General features: G+C 40.4%; 1 protein-coding gene and 1 pseudogene across 7 annotated transcripts in view; both read right to left on the bottom strand.

Annotated features, from left to right (window-relative positions):
• Positions 1-18978, bottom strand: part of GABRG3 (gamma-aminobutyric acid type A receptor subunit gamma3) — a 742225-nt gene that overhangs the window by 505402 nt on the left and 217845 nt on the right. The gene's annotated exons all lie outside the window — the stretch shown is intronic.
• Positions 16195-16658, bottom strand: LOC118548273 (large ribosomal subunit protein eL30 pseudogene; annotated as a pseudogene).

The raw sequence follows: 18978 nt of genomic DNA, 5'->3' as shown, positions 1-18978 counted from the left end.
CTCAGTAGGAGTCACATATATTTTTCAGTTATATTCAGTTGTATTTTTTTTTTTAAGATTTTGTTTTATTCGACAGAGACACAGCGAGAGGGAACACAAGCAGGGGGAGTGGGAGAGGGAGAAGCAGGCTTCCCGCGGAGCGGGGAGTCCGATGCGGGGCTCGATCCCAGGACCCTGGGATCATGACCTGAGCTGAAGGCAGATGCTTAACGACTGAGCCACCCCTCAGTTGTATTTTATATTGGAAATGCTATGCCTTTAGTAGTTTCGGGAATTCATTGTACTTTCTTGTGTGCAGAATTTAATGGGAAAGATTGCTAAGTACATGGCATAAAAAGATTGCTAAGTATATGACATATATGTCATTAAGAAGTTCAGAGAGATCTTAACTAGGACCTTATGATCTGAATATGACCAGAACTTGTCACTCTTGAGTGCTGGAGTCTTGGTTTACAGCTGCTTACCCAGCACTTTGGGGAGTGCTTACACATAACAGTCACTCAATAAGTATTTGTATAAGTGAATGAATAATCATTTATCACTGATGTATTATGTAACTGAAAAAGGAACAATCACCTCCAGAAAGATGTGGCTGGAATGTATGTGTGTGGTCAGATGGCTTTGTGTATATATGATAGTGCATTATCATAGAACAAATAGAATTAGCAATTCATTCAGACAAAAATCATAAAATCTGTGTCTCTGGCCCTAACCTCTGCCTGATCCTTTCAGTGGCCACACATCTGTAACACTGCCTTCGTTATTTGTTGTATGCCCAGCTATTTGTATTAGGATATGTCTGTTACACAAATCCAGACCCAAGTGTGATTCTAGGTAAGACTTCTAGTAAATAGGGTATATGTTGGCAAGAGGACTGTCTTCTTTTTCCCTCCCTGATGAATAAAATCTAGAATGAAGGACTCTGGGGATTTGGAATGGGGCATCATGGTTATGCTGATTTCAGACTCCCCACAAAAACACCCCCCCAAATTGCCCACATGATATATGAGCAGCTCTCAGTGGCTGTCAGTGCACAGGACTAGAGAATAAAAGCAGCTTTTAACAAACCATCCCTCCTACCAGGTGCCTGCTTGCAATGTCTCCATCCCAAAATGTTGGAAGATTTGATGGTGAGATATGAAGGAATTTATTGAATTCTGGCCCTTCAACTCTTTAGGCCCTTACTGCCCTGCTCCCTCTCATGAAGGTTGAAATTGGGGCCCTTGTAAGCAGAGTCAGTGCAATCTAGCAGCTAAAAGTAACATCTGATGTGAGAGAGGAATTTCCAACCTTGCTATGGACTGAATATGTCCCCTGCCCCCAAGTTCATACATTGAAGCTCTAATGCCCAATGTCGACGTGGGAAGCAAAAGCAAAAGCAAAATTAAATTCCCAGGGCACCTGGTTGGCTCAGTTGGATTAGCATTCAACTCTTAGTTTTGGCTCAGGTCATGATCTCAAGGGTCCTGGGATGGAGCCCTGCACTGGGCTCTGCACTCAGCAGGTAGTCAGCCTAAGATTCTTTCCCTCTGTCTCTTGTCCGCCCCCCCCAATAAATAAATAAATCTTAAAAAAAAAGAAAAATTAAATTTCCTTACTACCTATAGCCCACTGACAAGTCCTTGAAACAGGCAGAATGACATTCCTTTAGGAACACAGCTGCCTTGATTTAATACTTTGCTAAGGACAAAGGCAATCTTAGCCCAAACCCCAGGATCCTGTGAATCTGCTTAAACATATAAAAATTACTTTGGAAATTTCCTTTATCTCTACCCCCCAAGATATATGTTAGCAATCATCCCCCAAGCATATGACCTACCGATACACATCTGAAGGGACTCATGACTAGGGTTTTATTAGACAGTAATAAATGACATTTTTCTAACAATAGCTAGCCCCCTCAAGGTCCTGGAAACCTTGCTTCCAAAATTCCTTAGAGATTTATGCTACCCCTAACTCCCTCCCAACTTGAAAGTATATAATCAGCCACCCCTCACGACCCCAGGGCAACAGCTCTTTCTGCCCATGGGTCCGGTCCCCATGCTTTAATAAAACCACTTTCTGCACTGAAGACATCTCAAGAATTTTTTCTTGACCATCATCTCTGAACCCCACCACTTCAAACCATTTCAAATATAACTATATTTGGAGAGAAGGCCTTTATGGAAGTAATTAAGGCTAAAATGAGGTCATAAGCATGGGGCTCCAGTGAGATAGGATTAGTGTCCTTATTTGAGTCTCTGCCATGTGAAGACACAGAAAGAAGGCTGCTATCTGCAAGATAGGAAAGGAGGTCCTACCAGGATCTTGGACTTCCCAGCCTCCAGAACTGTGAGATGATAAATTTCTGCTGTTTAAGTAACCCAGACTATGGTATTTTGTTATTGTAGTCTGAGAAGACTAAAACAAACCTTAAAATACTAAACCAAAACAATTTTGTGCATTTGGTTGGTCAGTCCGAATCTCGAGCCCTAACTAGGGGTGATAGCGATAAATTGGGCATGACCACCACACTCGAGCCCTAACTAGGGGTGATAGCGATAAATTGGGCATGACCTTGAGCCCTAACTAAATATTAGAGAATTTTCAGAGGCCATAAGGTCTCTGAAGGCCATATGCTAACAGTGACAGCATTAGTGTTAGTCAGTGGGTTTGGAGCCAGGGAGAATGAAGGAAGAAATAGAAGAACAAGGAACAAAAATAGAGTTGTTGGTGGTGGTGTTTTCTAATAATCTCTAGAACTGACCCTGCTTGAACCCTTGCAAGAATGCGCATGTGCATGTGCACACACACAGAGTATAGGTTCACCTTAGAAATGGGATCTAAGTTGGGATGAAGATAATAGGGTAAATGATGATGTGGTTGGAGCCCTGTGTTGAGCTTGAGGGTATGAAAGGAGTCGGGGTTGGCTAACAGAAATGGGTTGATCAATGGATCTTGCTTGAGAAGGTGAATGCAAGCTACAGTATAGGAAAGTCTAGTACTTTACCAGAGGGGCACTGGGCCATCTGAGGATGGAAATGCATTTGAAAGCAACTGTCACTAAGTGATCTGGGAGAATATTACAGCTGCTATCTTGTTCAGTGTCTTTTTGTTTTTTGTTTTTCCACTCAGGCCATTTGCCTGTCTATTCTCAGTTGCTGTTGAAAGGTATAAATCTACTCAGTCTTCTAAACTAACAGTTCCCACACCTTTACTTAGATATTAATAAGTTTCTTCAGAAAGAGTGTGGTGGTCATGCCCAATTTATCGCTATCACCCCTAGGTGCCAGCTAACATCTTCATGAACTCTCTGTGACATGAAGATGAAGCACACTGAGCCCAATGTTTCCTGGGGAAAGCCAAGGATCCAAGGATGTTCCAGCAGGCAGTCTACCAGCAAGCACAATGAACTCAGAGGTAGAACTGCTCTGACTCCTCAGAGCTGCCTTCAGTTACATCTAAAAGGTGATGAACTTACTGTGACAGCAGAGAACAATTTGGTAAGAGAGATTACAAAGAGAGGCGCTGTTTTGAGTCATACCAGGCTGAAGAGAGAACTGCTCCCCTTCCCCACCTTGCATCATTACGTTGTTTCCTTTTCCAAGCACCCTGCGCTTCTTCTGACCTCCACATACTGTGGCCTTTGACGTTCATGCCATGAAAGAATAAGGAACAGGTGGCAACAAATAGGGAATCAGACTTTTGAAGACACAAGATAAATGGGTTCCTGACCCAGAAATAGAACCCTAGGGTGTTGTATTTCTTTGTATTCTGGAAAGAGGTGAATTCTGAACATTTTAAAACTGGAAATTGCTCACTTGGGTAGTTCTTGATTAAAGTTTTCATACTATAGCAGAGGAGAAAAAGATAAATTTCTTGGGAGTCAGACTAAGCATCAAACCATGAGGATTTCATCACAAAAATCAGAGGAATTTGTTATGCAAAGAAGTTAGTAGACTGAAAATAAGTGATTACAAAACTGGTGGCACCATTATCAACAAAAATGGAAAAAGCACAATGCCTTTTTTTGAATGTGACTAATGCATTATTATCTTGGACACATACGATGAATGCATAGTGACACTGCATTGCAAGGGGCATGGGACAATGCATGGGACATTGTTGCAAGCTGCTCCTAGAGGCAAGACTGACAACACTGCTTTTCTAGATTGCTAAATTGGACATGTTTCAAAATGGCAAATCGTGGCACTTCATTGATGATACTATTTTCATTTACAAAATAAGTAGTATTTTTTATTCTGGCATTGATTTGTATTTCTGAAGAGGAATTTCACAATTTCTAACATTTAGGCTTGTATGAGTTGTGGTTTTTAACCAAGAGTAAGGATTAACTGAGTCAATAATACTCATAATCTCTGTTGGAGCATCTATGAGATGCCTCATATCATTTTCCATGGTTTGGTTAAGCTAGTCTTCTTGGCAGCCCTGCAAAGTTTTTAGAAAGAGATTGAAATGTGGGACGCCTGGGTCACTCAGTTGGTTAAGCATCTGCCTTCAGCTCAGGTCATGATCCCAGGGTCCTGGGATCAAGTCCCACATCGGGCTCCATGCTCAGCGTGGAGCTTGTGTGCTCTCTCTGGCAAATTAATTAATTAATTAATTAATTAAATTTAAAAAAAGAGATTGAAATGCATTGAAGCAGTTAAGGAGTGTCCCTCTGCTTAATGAACCACAGAAATGAGACACACCCAGGTAGGTGTGCCACAAGCCAAACTGATGTAGGAAACAAAGGCAAAAGAAAAATTATTAGAATTCCTTACTACTTGCAGCCCATTGACAGGTCCTTAAAACAGGCAGAGTGACATTCCCCTAGTGTGACATTCCCTAGGGACTCAACTGCTTGGACGTTGACACTTTGCTAAGGGCAAAAAGCAATCTTAGCCTGCCCTCCCACCCCCACCGGGATCCTGTAAGTCTACTTTAATATATAAAAATTCCTTTGGAAACTTCCTTTATCTCTACCCCCCCTCCAAAGGTACATGTTGGCAATCATCCCCTAAGTGTATGGCCCACCGATATACATCTGAAGGGTCTCACTGAGTAAGGGACAGGTGAGGCTAGGTAGGGAGAGATAGATAGGGGGCTACGTGATCAGGCTCACAGAAATGCTGAGGCGTAATGAAACCAGAGACAAGGGAACAAACCAGATCACCCTGCCCTGGGTGTCAGAGGTGGGGATCTTTTATGACAGTCACTTGTGACCAACAAAGAATGAGCAGACCCCAAAGAAGATGTGAGCCATTAAAGATTTTATCACTGGTCCTTACTCTAACCAAGACATCACAAGAATGTTAAGGCCACAAGCTCCCTGGTCAGTTCTAAATAAAAGACTGTCAGTGGAGGCCCACGTTGGCAACCCTGTTGGGACCCCTCTCACTCCTGAGAGCTTTTTCTGTATCCTTGCTTTATAAAACTCTATTGCTTTACTCTCTCTCCTTTGTCTGCGAGATTCATTCTTTGACTCCATGAGACAAAACCTCACTTTCCCACTTCAAAACCACTAACTCTTCCACACAATACCCATTAATCCAAGAGTCATAACTTGAGCATTGTCACTGATGCTCTTTGTGGCTTTATTTAAAATCAGGCATTGAATTCAGCATTTGAATCCCAGAATTTTCCAGGCTCTCCTTCCAGTGGAAAAGCACACAGTGGTACATGACATATTGGGACTGGACACTCCCAACTCTTTCAGCTCTCTGCCATGCAAGTTCTCAGACTTGTACTCTCTGGGCACCACTTCTGGGAAGCCTTTCTGACTTTTCAAGCAGAGGCAATCACTAGTGTTAAAACAATTAAACAGATAGGCTATTAGACCGGTGGCTCTAATGCCTTGGTAGCCTATGTAAGCAAACCAAAACCTAAGCCAGAGTCAAGTCCTATAAATGCATTGGTATTCCAGAAAATGAAATTTAAGGGATGCCTGGGTGGCTCAGTTGGTTAAGCGTCCGCCTTCGGCTCAGGTCGTGATCCCAGGGTCCTGGAATCAAGTCCCACATCAGGCTCCCTGCTCAGTGGGGAGTCTGCTTCTCCCTCTGCCTGCCACTCCCCCTATTTGTGTGCTCACTCTCTCTGTCTCTCTGACAAATAAATAAATAAATAAAATCTTTAAAAAAAAAAAAAGGAAAATGAAATTTAAGAACAAGGAAACATAGTCAACTAGGCTTTCCCAAATAAGGAAACTGCGTAAGCTATAACTAATCAAATCATTTCCTTGTTTTGCTTCCATGTCTGCTCCTTAAAAGCTCTGCCCCTATGATGAGGGAACAGAAGGCAAGCTGAGGACAAAGCAGAAGCTGACACCCCTCAACCCCCGCCATGGGATATATGTGAAATTCCTCAGGCACTCTTGGCTGCCCTAAAGGAAAAACAAATAGTTAACTTACAGAGATCACAATCCTACAAGACATGAGTCTCCCTCAGTTTACAAATGTTTTAGCAATCTACAAGAACCAAAGCATTCCTATCATCAATGACTTAGCTTCCAGAAGGAAATGTAGATAAAATTAAATGCCCTTATAACCTGCAGCCCATTGACAGATACTTGAAGCGGGCAGAGTGTATTCCTCCAGGAAGCTCTCAACTATCTTCATGTTAATGCCTTGCTAGAGGGAAAAACAACCTTAACTTGACAATGGCAAGGCCTCAGGGATCTTCTAGGTCCTCTTTTGCATATGAAAGTTCTTTTGAAACCTCCCTTTTTCCTTACCTCCCCCAACCCCATAGTATATAATCAGCCGCCCCTCACAACCCCCATGCAGCACTCCAAAACCACATCACCTTGTTCCTGTCATTGGGGCACCTTAACCCCTACCGGGTTGGCACTGCCTGACTCGAATTGAGGTTTGAGCAAATAAAGTTAAAATTTCAACGTGCCTCAATTTAACTTTTAACACTGGAAATAAACCACAAATGTTTAAAGTAACAATAAAACTATTCTTAGTATAAAGATCTCTTGTTCTTTTAGCCATAGTTCCTCGTACTTTATAACTGCTGAACTCATCATGTTCTGTTATGATGATTTCCTAACACTCTTGTCTCCTTCGGCGGCATAACTAGCATGACCTGGGATGACACCAGGCTATTCAGTAAACACTAGTTCATAAATAAGTTGTTAAAGAATAAATATTATTACCTTTCTTAAGCTCACAGTAGTTTTTTTGGTGCTAATAAGTGCTAGAGCCCGGTTACACTCATTCTATAGCTGTGTTTCTTGGGATTGAACTGTTAAAATATAAGTGTAAAATGGTGGGTGGTCAAGTTAGCTGGGGGATGCTGACTGCTGGCTCTTTCTTTAAGAAATTCATTATTATATGCATTGCTATTATATGTATGTGTATTGCGTTATCATACCAAAGAGTGTGACGATCTCTTAAAAGAAAAAAAAGGAACAGATTTTCACTACGTTGTATACCTGGAACTAATGCAACACTGTGTGTCAATACATTTTAATAAATTTTTTTTTGTAAAGGAACAAGTTTAATTTTACTTAGGAGACAAATTTAAGCTACAGAATGTCTTTTTTGCTTGTTTATTATTATTTTTTCAGCATTTCTATTTACACAGGCCAAAATAAGTTTCCCTAATACCAGCTTTGTGCTTCAAGTCTTTTTTTTTTTTTTTTTTTTAAGCTCCAAGCCTTTTTAATGCAAGGTTGCTAAGAGCTACTCTCTAAGCCTTTTTTTTTGGTTTGCCCCAGACCTGCTGCTCCAAGCCATTCTGCTGGGTGGCTCTGCAGGTGTGCTTAAGACGAAGGGACAATGGCTCTTTTCTTTCATTGTAACCAGCAGTTAGAGGTGAACTAGAAATGTTTAAAGCAACAACTGAACTATTCTTAGCACAAAGGTCAGGATGCATTGTGAGGGAAAGAGAATAAAGGCATCCCTTCTTTAGGACAATCCTGAGGGATGCTGAACCACCAGGGGCCCATTTGCCTTGCTTTCTGGCATTTGTTTTGTTTTATCTTCTCCACTGAGAACACGTCTGTAATGTATCCATGAGAGGCATATGTCTAGGCTACGTCTAATTATATACTAATTTTAATTTAAAACATTATTGGGCCGTGGAATCAGAGTGTCTGCATCGTTTCTGGATTTCCCCAAATTCCCAGTGCAAAACAAACAGATCAATGGGGATAGTATATGGGAAACTCATGGATAATATCTTTGAAAGAAACAGACAAGTGTCAGGGAATAGCCTGAGCCCTAAAACACTGGTGGTGGCCACACAGGTAGCTGGGGTTAGCGTGGGGTGTTGGGGTCATGGCTGACGCAGGAGATACCGGAGGTCCCACAGACTGCCCACCAGGTTCCATCCTTCCAAAAAGAGGATTTGGCCCCTGATAGAAACCAGGTCCATGGGTCAGCAAATGATGGTGAAACCAGAAGTCAGTGCAGACCCCAAACTGTAGGTAAGTGCAGAAAGTGTGCCTGGCAGAGGGGCTGATGGATTGCACAGCATCAGGGAGCTCTGCGATGGTCACAAACACTAGATGGTTGCAAAAGCAGGTGTCCCGTGAATAGGGCAGAAGCCCTGGGCAAGGAAAGACAAAGTGCCCCTGGGGTGGGGTGAGAGGGGTGCAAAAAAAGCAGATCCCAGAGAGATGGACAAACATCAAAATCCACTATCCCCAGGGAAAGGCCTGGTGGAAGACTGACAAATGTGGGGCTAACCCTTGGTCCCAACTGCTTTTTTTAAACACTATGTACTTCCTAGCTCTGAACCATAGAAGGTTCTAGAAACTGTGACCTCCAAATAATAGCAAAGCCCACCCACAGGTGCCTGATGTTATTTTCTAAAAGCCATTCCCTACCGAATCGGGGCAGAACTCCGGAGAGGGATAATTGACTCCAGGGCTTGAGAAAGAAATGTGAAAAGAGATTCTGGGACGTCCTGAGGAGTGTCATGTCAAAAGTCACAGAAGCCAACTTCTGGGGGCTTCCATTCACCAAAGATAGGAATATGTGAGGATCAAAAGGTAACCATTGTAACTGACTGAAATGCACTGAATATATAAGAAGGCTGAGTTTATAATGATATTTAACAAGGTGCCAGGGTGAGGAGGGAAAGAAGAGAGACAGAGGAAAAGAAAGGGAAGAGAACGAGGGGGCAAGGGGAGCAGGAGGAGAGAGAGAAGAACAGTCACTGGGTGACACTGGAGAGAACTGGAGCACCGCTCTCTCTGCAAATTGGCAACTGGAGGGAAAGATCTCCTCATTTATCCTCCATTTCCTATACAGTAGTCTTTCCAGGTAACCAAATAGCTCTAATTGAGGAGGGAAAGTAGTTTTGCACCAAGAAACTCTAGTTATTAAAAGTGGAAGAGATGGCACCTGATGTGATGCAGTATTTGCAATTCAGAGAAGGGGGGCAATAGAACAAGTTAAATGGCTCAGTGAGAAAGAAAACAGCCAAATGTCTTCAGCAAATCAGCATGAGATAGGGAAACTGAAGGGCTCCATAAAAATTTGCTTTTTCTCCTTTTCCTGCCTCAATTCTTGCTAGGACCTGCACTTCCACCCCACTTGACATATGCCTTGTAATGCAAATAGCATATGTCCTCCTTGTAAGGGACAAGGAGTTAATGATTTCTCTAGAACAGATAACACCTAAGGAAGGACCAGATGAGAATGACCGGATAAAGCAATCATATGTGTATTCCAGATCACCAGAGCTCGACATCTCATCGCCAAGACCCCTGGCTCCAAAGAATAACACCCGGGCCCTCATCTTTGTTCTAACCGGTTCCTGGATGCCTGAGAGGACATGGACACCAGACCACTGTCCTCAGTAAAAACCCCTAGACTCCAAAGACGAGACTCTCTCCTTTCCTTTCTGAGTCTCCCAGACACTCTGTCTGTATCTGCACTCCCTCTGTATCTTCAATAAACTCTGCTTTCACCTCCTGCTGGCTCTGTTTGATTTCCACCCTGTGCGCAAGGGACTCTGTTGGCTGGTCCTGTGGGACCCCATCTGGGTCCTCTGACCTGGCTTGCTGGCATCACATGCTATGGAAAACAAGCAGATCGAGGTTCTGCTGGAGAACAAAGGACATTTAACAGACATGTGGGTATTTCCAAGTGTGGACAATGGAGTCTGATGCTGCTTTAAGCCAGGCAGCCACACAAATACGTTTGAATGTGGACTGGGTATTACATACAGGATGTCAGAGAAGTACCAGGAATTTTGTTGGTAGTATAATAGCATTGTTGTTAGGTGTTAAAAGTCCATATTTTTGCTAAAAAAAATATGGACTTGTGTCTTACAGTTTTTGGAGCAAGAAATTCTATTCAGAATTTCCACACTAGGTGTCCACCCCTCCCCCTGCCCCCTAACCGTCTCCCTTTCTCATAAAACCATACCAACCGTATCCAGATGGCTTGGAATTGCTAGCCAAAGGAGCAGACATAATGGGTATTTGCGTTTGGGTTATCTTCTGAACACCGCTAGAATGCAGACAATTCCCTGCTGAACTGCTAATGGGACCCTAAGTGCATACAACATTTCCCTACATCAGTAAAGAGAATCACATCCAGAACATTTTGAAATGAAGTAGGTAGTTAAAATGCAACAAGAAGAAAGCCCTGACATATCAACTTTAGAGCTAGCAAATGATTATAGACTTTTAGAATGGCGCATTATATGCCTCTGTCACAAGAAATGAGTCTAACTGTTTGATGGAGTGTTGCTCTCCTAATACGGGAGTGAGGCTTGCAAGCAGAAAGAGCATTTCTCTAGGTGCATTCACACATGGATGAGTGAAATTCAGGCCACCCAGATGATGATGGGGTACAAACTGTTGCTGGCAATCTGACAGCCCTCATCTGATAGAGTGGCTGGATGCCTTGTGCAGTATTCCCAGACTCACCAGTTAATTCTGAGATGACAGTTTGCACAAGAGGAACGAGACCATGATTTCCAGGTACAGAGACCTGAACTAGGAGGCTGTCTGTGGACTAGAGGCCCTTCTCTGAAGGTCTGAGTAGCATGGAAATCCCTGGATCCCTGGAGGGGGAGTAAGGTGCCTGCCCAGTAATGACTGGGATTAAACTGAGTGATGGGCTTGCAGTCATACTTAACTTGACTAAAAAGGATTCAGTGGACTTTTCTGGCTCACAGAGGTTAGGGGTTGCAGGTGCAGCCTGCTCTATGTGGTAACTAAATAAGGTGGCACTACAGAAGTCCCTGTCCAGCGCCACCTGTCCTGTGGAAACCTGGAGCGAAAGGACAGAGAAGATCCCGTGGCAGTAGTGACAAAAGTGTCAGAGAGGAGCTCAACACGCAAAAGTGCAGGATAGTGACTTGTCTCAAGTTACACAAGTCATGGCTCTGAGCCAGTGGGTGTCAAAGGAGGAAAGGGGAGTGAAGGTCAGTGTGGAACCCAGCGCTGACAGTCCCCAGAGAAATTTTACAGCCAGGAAAGCCATCATCCTGAGAACTAAAGATCTTCCGGGATTTCACACGGGCAACAACTCCATGCATTCGGGGAAGCTTCACCTCTCAGCACCAACACTATATAAGAAATGTTGTGCCAGGTGGCGAGAGAGGGAAATATTTTCTCTCCCTCTATCTCTCCCTCTTCCTCTCTCTCTTTCTCTGCCTTTCTCTTGTTCTCCCTATACTACACACACACACACACACACACACACACACACACAATTTGGGGAGAAAGGCAATGGCATGGCAGGTACTTCTGGGCAAGTCTACCAGGAATAATGATTCAATGGGAACATTTATATGCAACACTATTCCTTTATTTCTAGCTGTTACATTGGGCCAAGTGAAAGAAAAATAATTTTTATTTAATATTAAAAGAAATCATTACTTAAAGTGAATGGGTTTTATGATTTAAGATTGATGTAGAATCTCAAAGCTATAATTTATTTCTTAATTTAGGCCATGGATTCTAAAATACTGGTGTTTCATCTGCCTTACCAAATTATGGACTATAATTTTAGGAGAAACTTTTGATGATCTGGCTCTAACATCAAACCCACCCAACCCACTGCTGAGCAGTGTAATCTGTGCTTCTATGCCCTGAGACACTAGGCCTCTCTTCCTATCCTTCCCTTGTCACCCCAGCACCAGACCATGCCCAGCTTTCTTTTTTGTCACCCGCCCTGGTGAAGTCTGAGTCAGCTACAGAGCGAGAGCTAAAAGCCCAATCTGGAAGGGACAGTCTTGAAAGTAGTAATTATATATTTTCAATTTGAAAACTGCTTGAGTTGAGAGATTCAAAATCTATTTGGGGAATGCATAAATAATATACTGATAATTGGCACATTTTTTACATCAGCCTTCCTATTTTAAACACTCATTTAAAACAACTGGCAAAAAAATGCTAACAAAATAAAAATGAAATCTTATTTCTTTCACACATCTTATTTGTCACATTCTTTACATGATTCCACTGTCATGATTTCAAAATAATCAAGAGCGCTAATACTGCTATTGAAAAATGGATGTATTAGGTGAGTATTTGGTCCATTTACATTTGATGTGATTATTGGTATGTTTCTGTTTGCCTTCCATCTTGTTATTAGTTCTCTATTTGTTCTATCTATTCTTTATTCCTTATATTTCTTTTATGTCTTCTTTTGGATCAACTAAGGATTTTTTCATATTTTACTGTATCTCCTTTATTTGTTTTTAAGCTACACCTCTCCATGTTTTTTAAAATTTGTGGCTCTATGGTTTACAATATGCATCTTTTAATTTATCAGTGTCTATTATAAACTAGTATTATTTACATATCATATTTTATTAGAAACTAAAAGAGTATATGCTTCCAATTACTCTCTCTTGTCCTTTGTGTTATTATTGTCACATGTTATTTCCATATATATTAAACTTAATTCTACGTTGTTATTACTTGTTCTTTAAATGGTCAATTGTCTTTTGAAGAAATTAAGAAATAAGAAGTGTTTTAAATTTGCTTGTATATTTACATTTATCTGAGCTCTTCAATCCTTCAGTGGACAACTTCCATTTGGTATAATTTTCCTTCAGCATGAAAAAATTCTTTTCATGTTTCTTGTAGTTCATCCCTGCTGGTGATGAATTCTCTCACTCATTAATCATATAATATCTTACTCTCACCTTCATTTTTAGAAGACATTTTCCTTAGATCTAGAATTTTTTTTCTAGATCTTAGGACTGTATAAGAGGTTAGTATAATAATGTTCATAGTTGCTTAATTTGTAATAGCCCAAAACTGGGGACAACTAAAATTTCTCTCAGTAAGTACGCAGGGAAGCTGTGGTACATCCATACTATGGAATATCACTCAGCAGTAAAAAGGAATAAACTAGTTATTCATTCTACAACTTAGATGGTACTTAAGGACACTGTGCTGAGTGAAAAAGAAAAAAAAGCCAATCTCATAAGGTCACATACTGTGTGATTCCATTTATATAACATGCCCCCAAGGAAGAAAAGTGTAGAAATGGAAAACAGAGTAGCAGTTGTTGGGGTTAGAAATTCAGGATGTGACCATAAAAAGGCAGTAGGAGAGAGATCTTTGTGGTGAGAGAACAGGGTGATGGAAATGTTTTGTATCTTCATTGAGGTTGTGGGTACAGAAATATACACATGTGATAAAATGGCATTAAACTATATCCATCCACACACTATAGCAATGCCAATCAAATGGTTTTGACACTACAGTTATATAAGAGGCAACCTTTGGGGAAAACTGGGTGAGGGGTACACAGGACTTCTCTACACTAGTGTTGCATTTTCCTGTAATTATTTAAAATAAAATATTTATTTAATAAATGCAAATAAAATAAATGTATTTTATTTTAAATAATTATTTGAATATATTTTATAGTTATTACAAAATGAAAAGTTAAAAAAATTCATGAAAAAACCCACAAAAGTGTTGCTGTCCTGATGACTTTGAAGTTACCTATGATAGCTTTAAAATTCATGAAAAATCTGCAGTCTATCATATAACACATCATATTTGTTTTAATATAAACTGATGTTTTAGATTACTTATGTTAGAAGTACATGAAAGCCTTATTTTCTGCTCTTCCAGCCATACTTCAATATCCCCCAGTCTGAGGAAGTTTAGACTCAGCCACCATTGGGTTGAAGCTGGTCTCTGCCATTCTCAATCTTGTACTCCCCAAATAATAATCTTTGTAAACAACAGTTTTCTTATCTGAAAAATAGGGGCAAAAATTGTGTTTGAAGGGTCACTGTCAGATTTGGAGATGATAAACACAGCACCTATGATAGCTTCTGACATCCAGTAGGGCTCACATGTTGTAACTACATACTCCTAAAGTAGGTGCACTGTAGGTATGCATGTGTAATATATTTTTTTAATCATATGCAAACTCACATAAAGTCACCTATTTAACAAAAAACATTGTTTTCAGGGTAAAATATCTTTTTTCTACTCTTCCGAAAATGAAATTTACTAATCAGAGAGGGGGAAAAAAAAACCTCAAGGATCACAGAGAAGAGTAAAAAAGATTATGAATTCACTTTTTTTAAGAGACATGAAAATCCTCTTTAATGTATAAAACATTTAAAATAATATTCAAATTTATATATTAAGAATTAAAAACAAGAGGGGAGGGGAGGTAAAAAAATAAGTAGGGAAGAAAGAGTTAAAGATGTTCTCAGAAATGAAAAGAGTTTCCAAGAGAAAAATTAAGAACAAGAGTGGAAAGACCTATGGAAGAAAGAAGAGGGAATGGGAGAGATGAGGTGGAAGCACACAGTAAAATAATAGGGATAAAGAGGAATTACTAGACCTTGAGAAAATTCTAAAATCTTAAGCAAATGTCATTGTCACATAGTGTCTCCCTTGAGACAATTGTCCTAGAAGATTTTAACTTGCCTTATTACTCTTTGAAATTCCCAGTAAGCTCTCTCACCATTTTTTATGGTTCTTCACCTATTTTCTGAAAGATAACAGAGGATCCACTGAGTAGGAGAGTGATCATAAGGGAAAAAGATGTTCTCTAGTCTCCAATAGTAAACTAAGGAATATCACACACATGGAGTGAAAGTAAAAATCCAGAATACTGTTATCCTTGATTAAATCCCAGCCTTGGAAATAGCTGAAAGAATTACCTGCCTCTAGCTAGTCATTGGATTTCCACTTTTCTGAGTTTAACGCTATTTCAAATACTATCTATACCTTTTCTATCAAAAGGAATAATTTTGGAATTAGAAAAGGTAGAATGTTAAGAAGAATGATGATGATGACAAGAATGATGATGACTGACAAATATCATTTATTGGGTGTTTACTGCACACCAACTCCATCAGGGACATTATGCATTGTGTCTTATTTAATTACTATTTATTGTAATATATTAACAATTAACATTTATTGAGAGCCAAGTAAGTATGAGCATGCTGCTTTATTTACATGCATTATTTCATTGACCCTTACACTTTCATATGAGAAAAGTGAAGTAGAAAGGAGTCAAGTGCCTTGCTCACATTCATTTAAATAGAAAGTGATAGTGCTGTGTTCCAGTTCATCTTTCTTTGACCATTTTCAGGACTCCATTTATTCAGTAATTCTTTAACTGTTTACAAGGCATTGAGTTAAAAGGATGTGGTAACTGGCCTCTTGTAACTAACTGTAGGTAGCTTTCTTTTGGTCATAGAGCCAACAGGTGGCTTAGCTGAGCCTCAAACCCAGGTCTGTCTAACTGCAATACCTTGTTCTTTATCCTTATGACCAACCATCTCATCATTGAGGTAACTGAGGCTCACTGGAGTTAAGTTATAGTACTTGAAATAACGAACACTTCAATCTCCTAAACTAGGCAACCACATGCATTTATACAGCAAGTGTTTATTACATTCTGGGCACTGTTTTCAGTACTCTCAGCCACATTTTACAATCCTAATATTTTGTAATAGATATTTCCATTCTGTTAGTAAGGAAAATACATTCCAAGGAGGTGTCTGGCTTGAGAGTCTTAACCCAAGCTCCTTGCTGCCTCCCTTTTAGGTTTTCCCAGCCTTCCAGATGTGGGTAATAAGCAAGGTTGACCAGTAGAATGAATCAAGTCATAAACTTCAGTCTGACACCAAAGGAATGTGAAGTGGATGAACTGAATTAAGATTTACATGTGGATTTAACACACTTAGGCCAAGAAGAGGCAAAAAAGTAAGACTTGATTCCACAGGAAATGGAGAAACTTTGAAAGCTTTTTATTTTTTGTTTGTTTGTTTTTCTTTTTAAAACAAGCTGTGGCCAGTTTTATTAAAGAAAAATTTTGCATGATTTACTTTTCACCAGTCTGTTCTGGCATGCTTCTAATGATATCAGAATCACCTGGATCAATGATAGCCAGTGTGCATACTCTGTAGTATTTCCCACATGCTATGCCCAATTCAATATTATTGCCACTGTAGTGATGGGCACCAGTTTTGGCCAATATGGCATAGTATTCTATTTCAGATTTCCTCAAGGCTGGGCAGTTGTTGGCGAGGAGGACCACTTTCGCTTTGCCATGTCTGATCATTTTCAGAGTCTGCTTGTACCCCAGCATGTACTTTCCACTTTTCATAACAAGCTGGAGCCTGGAGTTGATGGACTCCAGCGACTTTTTCATCTTCTTTGCGGCCACCATCCTGCCTTAGATGCGGGACGGCCCCAACCAAAAGCAGCCGCCAAAAGGGCCGGGAGAGAGAAAGGAAAGAGTTCCCACAATGCAAAGCTCTTCACCGCCTGAAAGTTTTTGAAAAGGAAAATACCAGGATAAAATCTGTGCTTCAGCAAACTGCTTCTGCTGCAACATATGGGAAGACAAGCAAGTGGCAGGGTCTGGAGACATCGGGAATGCCCCAGGCAAGAGGATACAAGAACCTGAATTAGACTTTGGGATTTAAAAGGAGGACACAGCTGCCAGATAGGTAGGATTACCAAGTCTTAGAACTTGGTTGGATATAAAAATATAAGTTAAAGATAGTAATAAATGTTAATGCTAAGTGAAGCCCAGAAAAGCAATGGGAGGCAGGAGAATTTTAGAACAGGAGATGGTGCTCTCTAGTGACCTTTAGAAATAATGAGAGATCCAGGGGGCGCTAATAGCAGGAAAATGTAAGGCTAAAATGGACTTCCAGGAAGCTTTAGCCCTGGAAGGTGACATTTAGTTGTTACAATTAGGTTTAAAGTTTCAGGTTCAAGAGAATTACCTCCATATAGATGTTAACTACAAACCCTTGAAAGTGCAGAGAAGGTAGTGGTTATGGAATAGTAGAAACTAGCACATGCTGTTATGATTTTCCTGACATGGAAATGGTAGGTTTGGGATAGACTGGTAAATCTAACAATCTCTCCTCAATGGTAAGAATAAATAATTATTGGGTGGTTGTTAAGCCTCTAGAAAAGGATACTCTAATCACTAGGAGTAAGATGGAATCAGTGAAAAAAAAAGGTTATGGCAAACCATGCCACATCTTTTCAAGAGAGCTACCAAAATTGCAGGTCAGAGGAAAACCAAAGAGAGCCCGTATGCCTTGATTTTTAGCAGGCGTTTGTGGACACTGAATGCTGTGGTCAGCACAGAAATGTGGGAACTATATGCTGAGCAGTATAGAGGTTTAAAGAGGATTGGAGTCATGCTCAGAGAATAGAAGTTAATATCAGCTGAGAACATACTTCTCAGCATCATAAACATTTGTCACATTTGAAAACATGGTGAAGATGTAGGAACATCATAACATTATGAACTATTGGCTTGAGCATTCTGTGGAATGAGGGGAATATCTTAGCTGACATTAATGCCCAAAATATTTTCCCAGGTTATTGTGATCAATTTAAACTAATAAGAACTTTTAAAGGGATAAGAAGTAAAAATTAAGTACATAATAACTGAATAAAAAGAGATCATGTAGCAGGAAATCATTTGAGAAAAGGCCTCAGAGTTTGGGCTACAAACAAACTTTAAGCCAGCAAAAATAAATAAATAAATAAATAAATAAATAAATAAATAAATAAATAAATAAAATTGCTAGTATAGCCTCATGCTGCATAAATAGAAATCTCATCTCTGTTAAGGGCAGCAAAGGTGGTCCAGCATTGGTCACTGAACTGACTATATCTGGAGTCACTTCATGGTTGGAAAACTTTTTTATTATTTTTAATATTTTATTTATTTATTTGACAGAGAGAGAACACAAGTAGGCAGAGCAGCAGGCAGAGAGAGAGGGAGAAGCAGGCTCCCCGCCGAGCAGGGAGCCCGATGCGAGGCTCAATCCCAGGACCCTGGGATCATGACCTGAGCCGAAGGCAGGCACTTAATGACTGAGCCACCCAGGCGCCCCGGAAAACTTATTTTTAAAAGTTCATTGCTGGGGGCGCCTGGGTGGCTCAGCCGTTAAGCGTCTGCCTTCAGCTCAGGTCATGATCCCAGGGTCCTGGGATCCAGCCCGGCATCGGGCTCCCTGCTCCGCGGGAAGCCTGCTTCTCCTTCTCCCACTGCTTGTGTTCCCTCTCTCACTGTGTCTCTCTCTGTCAAATAAATAAATAAAAAATAACAATAAAAGTTCATTGCTGAACAAGAGGATTTCCAGTGGAAATTATTAGCAAGGTTGAATATTTTGAGGAATGAGATAGATAAAAACACTTATGCCCAACCAGGCTAATAAAGGGAATCTCATTGGGAGAAGACAACAAAAGATTTTAAACCTTGAAAATGGAAGAGTTATTGGTAATGGGATTATATTTTCAAATATTTAAAGACATTAATATGCAAAGGCTAATTCCAGGAAGTAGAATTAGGAGCACTGGTTTGACAGATGTTAATGAGTAACTAGGAATATGCTTATGTGGGAGATATTTGAGCAAGATATTTGATTCAAAACTCTTTGAGCAGAAATACACCAGTCTTGGACATGCTAGCAAATGTCAAGGCCAAAATAACATGCATTTATTCCACAAATATTTTTTTAAGCTTTACAGTGACCCACACACTGGGTTTGGGGGTAGAGATG

The sequence above is a fragment of the Halichoerus grypus genome, chromosome 8, assembly GCF_964656455.1.
Source record: "Halichoerus grypus chromosome 8, mHalGry1.hap1.1, whole genome shotgun sequence".
Classification (NCBI taxonomy): domain Eukaryota; kingdom Metazoa; phylum Chordata; class Mammalia; order Carnivora; family Phocidae; genus Halichoerus; species Halichoerus grypus.
The sequence above is the reverse complement of the archived record's forward strand: the minus strand, read 5'-3'. Positions and strand labels throughout refer to the sequence as shown.